General features: G+C 38.2%; 1 long non-coding RNA gene across 1 annotated transcript; it reads left to right on the top strand.

Annotated features, from left to right (window-relative positions):
• The first annotated feature begins 2,086 nt into the window (after positions 1-2,086).
• LOC128469674 (uncharacterized) lies at positions 2,087-10,176 on the top strand. Its single transcript, XR_008345987.1, has 2 exons — positions 2,087-2,207; positions 9,436-10,176. It is a non-coding gene; the product is annotated as an uncharacterized LOC128469674 (long non-coding RNA).
• Positions 10,177-10,877: the final 701 nt, after the last annotated feature.

Here is a 10,877-nt window from a genome sequence, read left to right as displayed (position 1 = left end):
GGTTCCTATTTTCAAAAAGGGTTCCAACTCTGTGCCCGGAAATTATAGACCTGTGAGCCTAACTTCCGTTGCTGGGAAAGTATTTGAAGGGCTGTTTAGGGATAATATTCAAGAATTCCTTGGGAAGAATAGTATTATTAGCATAAATCAGCATGGTTTTATGAAACATAGGTCCTGTCAAACTAATTTAATTGCATTCTACGAAGAAGTAAGTAGAAGTGTCGATCAGGGTGTTGCAGTCGATGTAATCTACTTGGATTTTGCCAAGGCATTTGACACGGTTCCACACAATAGGTTAGTATTCAAACTGAAAGAAATTGGCCTAGATGCAAATTCTTGTTCTTGGGTAGAACATTGGCTTAGAGGTAGAGAACAGAGAGTTGCTATAAATGGTAAATTTTCAAGCTGGTCAAAAGTGGTAAGTGGTGTCCCTCAGGGTTCTGTTCTGGGACCAATCTTATTCAACATATTTATAAATGACCTGGCAGTAGGCATTGAAAGTCATGTTTCTGTGTTTGCAGATGACACAAAACTAGGTAAAGTTATACAGGGCGAGCAGGATATTACTGTGCTGCAGAGGGATCTAGATAGACTGGGGGACTGGGCACTCAAATGGCAGATGAAATTCAATGTAGATAAATGTAAAGTTATGCACTTCGGGGTAGGGAATGCACAAGCAACCTACACCCTAAACGGTAGTGAATTAGGGGTAATGACAAATGAGAAGGATTTGGGAATTCTTATAGACAACAAACTCGGCAACAATGTGCAGTGTCAGTCTGCGGTTGCTAAGGCCAGTAAGGTATTGTCGTGTATAAAAAGGGGCATCAAGTCGCGTAATAAAGATATAATTTTGCCTCTGTATAAATCAATGGTAAGGCCGCACCTTGAATATGCTGTGCAATTTTGGGCACCTTTTCTAAAGAAGGATATCATAGCACTAGAAAGGGTGCAGAGGCGGGCTACAAAATTAATAAAAGGAATGGAGCACTATAGTTATGAAGAAAGGTTAACTAATTTAAATCTGTTTAGTTTAGAAAAACGTCGCCTCAGAGGGGATATGATAACGTTATATAAATATATTCGGGGCCAATACAAACCATTGTGTGGAAATCTGTTCATAAACAGGACTATGCATAGGACACGTGGTCATGCGTTTAGACTGGAAGAAAGGAGATTTAGACTAAAGCAGAGGAAAGGGTTTTTTACAGTAAGGACAATAAGGATGTGGAATTCTCTGCCTGCAGAGGTAGTTTTATCAGAGTCTGTACAGACATTTAAACTGCAACTGGATGGATACCTGGAAAAACATAATATTCGGGGATATAATCTTTAATTATGGGGAAACAGCTTATTGATCCAAGGAGAAATCTGACTGCCATTTTGGGGTGAAGAAGGAATTTTTTTCCCTGGTTAGTGCAAAATTGGAAAGAGCGAAGCCGGGGTTTTTTTGCCTTCTTTTGGATCAACAGCAACAAATTAACAGATATAGGAAAGGCTGAACTTGATGGACGCATGTCTTTTTTCAGCCTATGTAACTATGTAACTATGTAACCTATACTTTCAATATGATTTACAAAATGATATAACTAATCAAAACCTATAGTTTTGACTTACACACTGTATACCATGTCAATGAGGTTTGACAACAATGTGAGTCAAGAAATACAGATTAAAATATTATTAGACTGAAACAATGTCAAAGGGAATTTTAAGTAGATATACCATTTGGTTGTAACATCATTATGTACTTAATAATACTAAAAGTAAAATAGCATATTTTTTTTGCAACAAAAACAATTTTAAGATTTCAGTAGCCTATAAACTCCCAAATATGCCGCCAATTGTTTTGTTCAAAACCTTTTATTTTACTTTGTTTGTGACTTGTAATTTGTATTTTTGTAAGATTTGATCAGTGAGGAAAAGCTGTGACAACACTTGGCAGCTCTAATTGCCATTAAAACCACAAAAGGAAATGACTAATTGGTTCCTTTATCAATTTAATCTTTAAGTCTGGACTCTAATTGAAATGGGAGGGACCTGGTGGTGAGTGATACATATATATATAAAAAAAAGTATTTAACTTGAGAACATGCACAAGAGCACTGAAAAGAGCAGCGCAACCTGTATATTAACAGGCTATATTTTAGGCATTAACGAAACATCAAGCGGATTCGAGAATAGAAAGTGATTTTAGTCTCAAAAAGGTAAGAGTAATATTTTTTAAATATATATATATATATATATATATATATATATATATTCAAATGCATAGTTATTGATTATTTATAAACCAATATGATATTATAGTGGTTAAAAGGAATCAAATATTGGTCACAATATGGGTCCTGTACCAAAGAATGCAAAATCCACTGCAAAAGAAACATGTAGTTGTGAAAGTAAGTGTCGAAAATACACATCTTGTGTTCAATACGATCATTTTAGTCAAAGCTGAATGTATGATGACTTCACCTAATACACGTGTTTTATAAGAATGTATGCCAAGAAAAATACATTAACAACGCAGGCATTTTGGATTTCACAGTAAAAAATGTCTAGACATAGTACTAAACAGTGTGCATTATGAAATCAGGGGTTAAATTTATAGTATCCTTTTAAGGTCTTGTAGAAACTTAACTTTTTTCCTATAGTTTTATTTTGCAAACATGATCCTTTTTTAATTATCTAAATTGTATTTTATTAATCTGGTGTTATCAAATACCCAAGGAGGTTTTTCATTGAATTAATTTTTATTTCTATAAAACGATATTTCCTGAAGTACTCCTCTGCACTCCAATATGGTGCTTTCGTCATTTCTGGAAACTACTTATCTTTCCATGTGATTTTTAATGGTTTCTATTTAACATCCCTTTCCTTTTTTTTGTGATATCAAGAATTGTGCTGAGTGTTAAGATTTACTATGCACCTTTTAAGAAATCTTTACGTATGTACAATTAACTAGTATTCTGAGTAGAGTAGAATCTATAACCTATTGTGCATTATAGAAAACGATGGCAGATAAGAGCCATTTGGCCCATCTAGTCTGCTCATCCTCTTACCGTATCTCTAGCTTAGCCTTGTGCCTATCCCATGCTTGCTTAAAAGCCTTCATTGTATTAATCTCTATCACTTCTGCTTGAAGTCTATTCCATGCATCCACTACCCTTTCATTAAAGTAATATTTACTGATATTATTTTTAAACCTTTGCTTCTCTAGCTTAAGACTATGCCCTCTTGTTGTGGTAGTATTTCTTTTTTTTTAAATAAACTCTGTTTCTTACATAGAAATATAAAAAGTGGCGGCAGAACCATTCCACCCAACCTCTGAATACTTTCTTTAGTACCTGGCCTTATCCTTTAGCTAGCTAAGCCTTATGCCTATCCGATACTTGCTTAAATGTCTTCACTGTTTTAACATCTCACTTCTGCTGGAAGGCTATTCCATGCATCCGCTAACCTTTCTGTAAAATAATATTTCCTGATGTTACCTTTGCCCCTCCAGCTTAAGACTATGTCCTCTTGTTGTGGTAGTATTTTGTCCTTTTAAATAAACTCTCTCCCTTTATCGTGTTGATTCCCTGTAAATATTTAAATGGTTCTAGCATAACCCCCCCCTTCCACATCTGTCCTCCAGGCTATATCTATTAAGATCATTTAACCTTTCCTGGTAAATTTAATCCTGTAATCCATGAACCATTTTAGCAGCCCTTTTCTGAACTTTCTCCAACATATCTATATCCTTCTGGACATACGGTCTCCAGTACTGTACACAATACTCCAAGTGAGGTCTCACCAGTGCTCTGTACAACGGCATGAGTACTTCCTTCTTTCTACTGCCTATACAGCCAAGCATTCTGCTAGCATTTCCCGCTGCTCTGTAGAATTGTCTTCCTACCTTTAAATAATTACCCCTAAATCCCTTTCCTCGCACGTTGAGGTTAGGACAGTATCAAAGTATCAGATGCATTACTTTGCATTTATCCACATTAAATGCCAGTTGCCACAGCTCTGGCCATTTTTCCAGTTTACCTAAATCATTTGCCCTTTGGCTTATCCCAACAGCAACATCAACCCTGTTGCAAATTTTTGTTTCTTCAGCAAAACATACCTTTCCATCAAGACCTTCTGCAATATCACTAATAAAAAATATTAAAGAGAATGGGCCACGTACAGATCCCTGAGGTACCACACTGGTAACAAGACCTTGCTCTGAATACAACCCTGTCACTCAGCCACTCTCTAAACCATTCAACAATATTGGGATCTAAACTCATGACTGCAGTTTATTGATAAGATTCCATGTGGCACAGTGTCAAAGTCCTTACTGAAATCCATATACGCAATGTCTACTGCACCCCCTTGATCAATTACCCAATCAAAAAAAATCAATAGGCTTAGTTTGGCACGATCTTCCTGAGGTAAACCCATGTTGTTTTTGATCTTGAAACCCATGTGACCAGATGTTCAACAATCCTATCCTTTAACATAGTTTCCATTAATTTCCCCAGTACAGATGTAAGACTTACTGGCCTGTAGTTGCCCGACTCCTCCCTACTGCCTTTTTTATGAATGATGGGCACAACATTAGCTAATTTCCAATCCCCTGGGATGACTCCCCTTAACAATGATTCGTTAAATAAATCAGTTATAGGTTTTGCTAGTACACTCCCAAGCTTTTTTAATAACTTGGGGTGTATCTCATCAGGCCCCATCAACTTATTTGTCTTTACCTTAGACAACTGAAGTAGAACATCTGTCTCGATAAACTTACATGTATTAAATGCCCGTGGTTTTTCCTAACTGAGGTCCTTTTCCCTCATTTTCATTTGTAAAAAACTGAACAGAAATATTCATTGAAGGCAGTCAGCTAGACCTTTTTTCTCTTCTACATACTTTCCTTCTTTTGTTTTTAATCTAACTAATCCTTTTCTCATTTATATATCTAAAAATGTTTTATCTCCCTTTTTACTGACAGGGCAATTCTCTCTTCTGTGTGTGATTTGGCAACTCTTTTTTTTATTTCTTTTCTTTCTTTGCTTCTTTCTGCCTAATCTTGCCTGATCTGACTATCTTCCTTACTTTGGGTATTTTTTACTAAAGGCTAACTTCTAATGACTCCTCTACACATATTCTCATTTTAGAAAAGTCGGCTTTTCTAAAATCTAAAACTTTTGTTTTTGTGTGATGTGAGTCACTGTTCGTATATTAAACCACTAGATCCCTAGATCCCAAACTTTCACGTACAGAAATATCCATTAACAAATCTCCATTTATTGAGATCCAATATTTATATAGTTGGCTCCTCAACTACTTGTTTTAGAGGCAAACCCAGTAGGGAGTTTAGAAGATCTGCAACGTTCCCCCTTCACTGTCATTTTAGCTATTTCCTCCACTAGTAGATTATCTAGTTCTTCTACTTGTCCCGGGGGTCAATAAATCACACCTACATGAGTTACTTTACTTTTGTAACGTAACCCAGACTGACTCTGTTCTCCTCACTAACTTGTGTTCAGTTAGATTTTATGTTATCTTTCAAATATAGGGTCATCACTCCCCCTTTCTTGTGCTCCCTGTCTTTTCTATATAAAAAAGTACCCTGGTATTGCAATGTCCCAGTCATTTTTTTTGTTATATCATGTCTAAATAACAGCCACTAAATCAACATTCTCAGTCACTACTGTCAGAAGTTCTTGGATCTTATTCCCTAAACTGCAAGCATTTGTAAACATAACCTTAAGCTTGTTATTTAATACACATGCTGCAGGTACCATCTGCCTTTGCTTTGGTGGGGAACAATATATGCTTCTCATTATTACCTGTACAAACCAAGTCCCCAGATCCACCCACCCGATTACTAACTAAAACACCTCCCCTTTCTTTACTGTCTTGCCCTTGTGGGAGGGGGGGGTCCTTACACAATGTGCGGGTGCCACCGCTGTAAGCTGGGGGCCCGCATTGGTGGCTGTTAGGCTGGATAGATGTCTGCACGGCCCCAATGATGCTCGGCCTCCCCCATACCATACCGCTGCAAGAGAGGTAAGGGCGTGCGGGAGAGTGAATGAATGAATGAATGAGTGAGTGTTTAGGGGCAATGGTGGCACAGGCAGACTGCTAAAAGTGCAGAGGCATACCGTGTCAATGTCTGGCTTAGTGTATAGTGGTAGGAGTTATGTTGTACCATATTTGTTCAGTAAATGTCATTTATTTTAACTTATTTAATTTTTTCTGCCTCAGGTGGCAAATACTCTAGGTACTTCCCTGGTCTAGCCCAGTATTTATTATTTCCTCTACCCCATTCCTAATTTAAAATATAAAAAAGTCTATCCATTTTCTCCCCAAGCACACTGTACCCTCTTGCATTCAGGTGCAATCCTGATGATAGAGATCATACCCCAAAGCAAAATCAGCCAAGTGCTCTAAAAACCCCATGCATTTAACTGCCTAATCTCCCTCTTAATAATAGAATCCCCTACCACCACATCCTACTTAGGCTTCCCTTCCTTCTAAATCCCCTGTACGCTAGGGCTCTCTGGGCTAGGGAGAACAGGTTTTTTAGTGTAGAAGAGATTTCCAAAATAAAATTGACTATCTTTCCTGTAGGCGAATTGTTTTTTTTTGGGGGGGGGGATTCAGGATTCACTTGGCCGAAACCGAAAATGACCCCCCACACACACCTTTATAAAAAAACAAACACTTTTATTAAAAGTAAGAAACACACCAAAATTGGACAAGAAATTGCAATTTATATAATTGTTAACAGCAACCACACTCCTATCATGCCCAGGCAGCCAGTACATGCTAGAACCTGAGCATGATAGGAGTGTAATTCCAAGCTGAATACACAACAATGCAAAGGCTCAGACTGAAGGGCAGAGCAGATATATATCAGCTGATCAGAAATTAGTAATGGATGCTCCAGAGAGAGAAGAGTGACCATTAGTGGCTGCGTATAGATATGTCAGTAGGTATAGATAATACATAGTCCCAGCTGGCAGGGTGGAATCCTGACAACAGTACCCCCTCCTCAAAGAGTGGCCTCTGTGCGCTCCTAGGACTGTTGAATATAGACAATATATATATTAGGCAATATCCAGATCCGTAGTAAGTACTCTTAGCCCTAGCACGTAGAGCGTCTTCAAATACCTGTAGGTCAACTTTACGTACAATAGTCCCGATCGAAGCCACCACACAATCTGGTGGCAGAGCATCTGTAGAGCTGGCCTGGATGAATAGAAAAGGGCGCAGAGGTACATGTGTCTTCTTTCTTTACTATACCTACACCAGGTCTAATTTTCAAAAATAAATGGTTTGATGGGGTAAATTGAAAGATGGCCCTATTAGGACATGGGGGCAGTAGGACCAGATGTAAAAGTTCCAAGTTAAAAGATGCGCACTTCCTAAATGTAGCATTTTAACTCCCAAACAACCCGACAAACCCATGCATAGGGGGTGGGGGTATCGCTGTACTTGAGAGATAATGCTGAACACATATTGGGGTCTTGTTTGAAAGTGACATACATTAGGAGCTGTAAATCCATACCTGAAGCGCAATTCTAGTGATTAAAAAAACCACAAAATAACTACCAGAAAGGGTAGAATAATGGAAATGGTTAAAATACCAGCATTTGCAATACCTTGAGGTGTCTAGTTTTCAAAAATATATGGTTTGATGGGGTAAGTTGCATTGGCCAGCTTCAAAGATACCCGAAATAGCACATAGGGCAGAATGACCAAAAAATGGTTTTGAAATAGCAAAATGCTACTTATACTTTTCGCTCAATAACTTGCAGAAAAAAGCAAAAAACATTGGGTATTTCTAAACTCAGGACAAATAGTAGAATCTATTTAGCAGTTTTTTAATTAGCTTTTTTGGATGAGTAAAAGATTTTTCGGGTAAAAGTCAGAAAATTTGTTGTTTTTTTTCATCAGATTTTATTTTTTTATGGGAAATTACATAATATCAGATGAGCCAATGTCATACACAGGTAAAGCAATGCATGGTAGAAAAGGATGATCCAAAGACTAGTCACAGTCTAAGCCAAAGGTCAAAATCCAGATAATTAATCGGGCAAGATACACAGGGCAAAACATAAATGAAGGTCAAAGCCACAGATCAAAACCAGGAAGCACACAGCTCGGACAAACTTACAGTAGGGCCAGGAAGTTCAATGCTCCAGCAAGGGAGCCTGGGGGCAACCCTGGCATCATAGGCCCTTACTTGCCTGACAAGCCACAGGTGTGACAGGATCCTGACACATACTTGACAGGGACCTACAAAGCTAGGAATCCCAGCAACACAGAGCCTACTGGGGAAACACTGTTAGGTGCATAGTCACCAGTTCAAGTTCTGTGGTTCCTGACACCCGCAGATGAGGGAGATATTCTGGTCCATACCTATTACAATTTTAGAATATGTCTCTAGAATCTGAGACTTACTCATGGGATGAGTTTTATTAACTTTCCAAGCCATTCAACACAAGTTCCAGATTCCTAATAAGGATTTGTAAAAGTACCTGCAAAAACCAAAAGCCAAAGAGAAGTTGCTGCATATGCTAGATGTGAAGAGGTGATTAAGGAAAACATTTAAAGATGAAGTAGAAGTGAGGCAAGCTGAAGCGGAAGTTGTGTACGCAAATCGCGTAGAGCTCTACACACTGCCCGGACTAAGCACCGGGGACTCAGAAGCACCGATAAGTTTGGAGGAGGGAGGGGGAGGGAGTGTTAAAAGGGGGGCATAAGGCATTTCTGGAGGCAAATGCCACTCTGCCTCCAGAAATGCCTTTTAACCCTCTATACGCCACTCTGGCTCCTGAAATGCCTTATACCTCCCTATATGCCACTCTGCCCCATAATATGCCTTTTAACCCCCTAAATGCTGGAGGCAGAGTGGCACATATGGGGTCAAAAGGCATATCATGGGGCACAGTGGCATATAGAGGATTAAAAGGCGTATCATGGGGCACTGTGGCATTTAGAGGGTTAAAAGGCATATCATGGGGCACAGTGGCATATAGGGGATATAAGGCATTTCTGGGGCAGAGTGGCAAGCCTGGGGGCAGATGTGCACAACTGGGGGGGGGCAGGTTGTAAAAAAAGGAAATAAAAACAAAATATTTTTCTCAATCATAGCTTTTATTAACAAACAATTGTTCACATAGTTTAACTGGTAAAACTTTTTTCCTATAGGGTCGTCTTATATTCAGGCTTTTTCTTTTTTTTCCTAAATTGATATTCAGATTTTGGGGGGTCGTCTTATAATAGAGCAAATACGGTATTGGTAAACCATGATAGAGGTATTTATTAATGAGAATACAATATTTCTTTCCATGATAGTATTAGTTGGTATATTAGTGCCTTAATGTTCTTTCATTTGATTTCATTTGCCTCTCATTTGAACATTTACATCGTTTCACAAAAAAATGTTTTTTTTACTAGGCTTCATCTCCATGGCTACCACTTTTCCACTTGACATGATGTCAGAAGAATTGATTATGAAAGATCCAGAGACAAAAAACGTGGATGATGTACAACTTGATAAGGGGCGCAAGGATCAACATCTTATAAGTACCACCACTGGTGGCATGGAGAACTCTTGTCACAGCTGCATGCTGGGTTTAGGAATAATGACATTTTTGATTGGTATATCAACTACAAGTCTGGCTTATGCAACAAACTCTCTTGATTCAGTTATTTTTGTACTAGGAATCTCCGTTTTGACAACAGGAATTGTCTCCGTTATATTCAGCTGTCTTTGGAAAAGATATCGAAGAAAGAAGAAGGCAAAGCGAAACGATGACCAAGCAGTTTTGTGTTATGAAGATAAGAAGGAGTTCAGGATATAACTCAGTTATATTTCCAAGAAGCCATAAAAGCTTTCGAGACCTTTAAAGATCCCTTTTAGGGGTTTCGAAAACTTGAAATATTGTCAATTTAAATTGATGGCCTAATACAATGTATAAAGTAAGTTTGCAGTGCGTGTGTCTTGGAGATACAATTGAGGGTGTTTTTGACATATTCAAGAAGGGTGTCATATAGTGTGTATAAAGTCCATGGTTATATGTTGCAAGGGTTCTAGTTTTTGCATTAAGCTAGCAATAGCAAACCCCCCTGCATTCTGAAGATATAATAAATATTATTACATGAGAAGATCACTGAGATCATGAAGGCTTGTATGAATATCCATTTGCCCAACCTTTTTCTGAGTATTGGCTCACTTCATGGTGTCACGAATGCACCCTACTCCAAGCGTGCGTGCGACTTGGTTCTGGTGGTAAAAGGGTTAAAATCCATTATCTGTCTGCCCTAGGCCGGAAATAGTGATAAAAATAAAAATATCCATCCTTAATACCACCCACAATTAACTATGATGATACAACTAATATCATAACGCTGCCACCACCAAGACAATTTATAAATGGGGTGCCTTGGTCCCCCAAGCCGAATTAGACTAAAAATCCCACACAATATACTTTAACACAATAATTATGTGATTTCTAATTGCCAATAAAATGGTCTAATCAGGTAACGTGAGTCTTTACCAGACAAAGGCAGAACTTAATAAAGGAATATTTATTATGAACAAAAAAATAGTCACAGTGCATACAAAAAAAAGATGATAAACAGATTATTTACACCAAACAGATAAAATATAAAAGGAGAAATTACAGAAAACCTACCCTAGTAAGCACACTGACCTATTTCCTCTCATTAAATGTATGCATTTTCCCTGTTCATCTCACATTTCCAAGCCGGCCCAGAGGTGGTATAAGCGGAGGGAAGGTGTACCTATAGGAACCATAAGTGTCTTCCCCCTTGCGTGGTGGAACCATATTAATCAAAATAACTCATTTTCATCTTATTCTCCCTCCTGTGCTCGC

The sequence above is a fragment of the Spea bombifrons genome, chromosome 12 (genome assembly GCF_027358695.1).
Source record: "Spea bombifrons isolate aSpeBom1 chromosome 12, aSpeBom1.2.pri, whole genome shotgun sequence".
Taxonomy (NCBI): domain Eukaryota; kingdom Metazoa; phylum Chordata; class Amphibia; order Anura; family Pelobatidae; genus Spea; species Spea bombifrons.
This window is presented reverse-complemented; position numbering and strand designations above follow the sequence as displayed.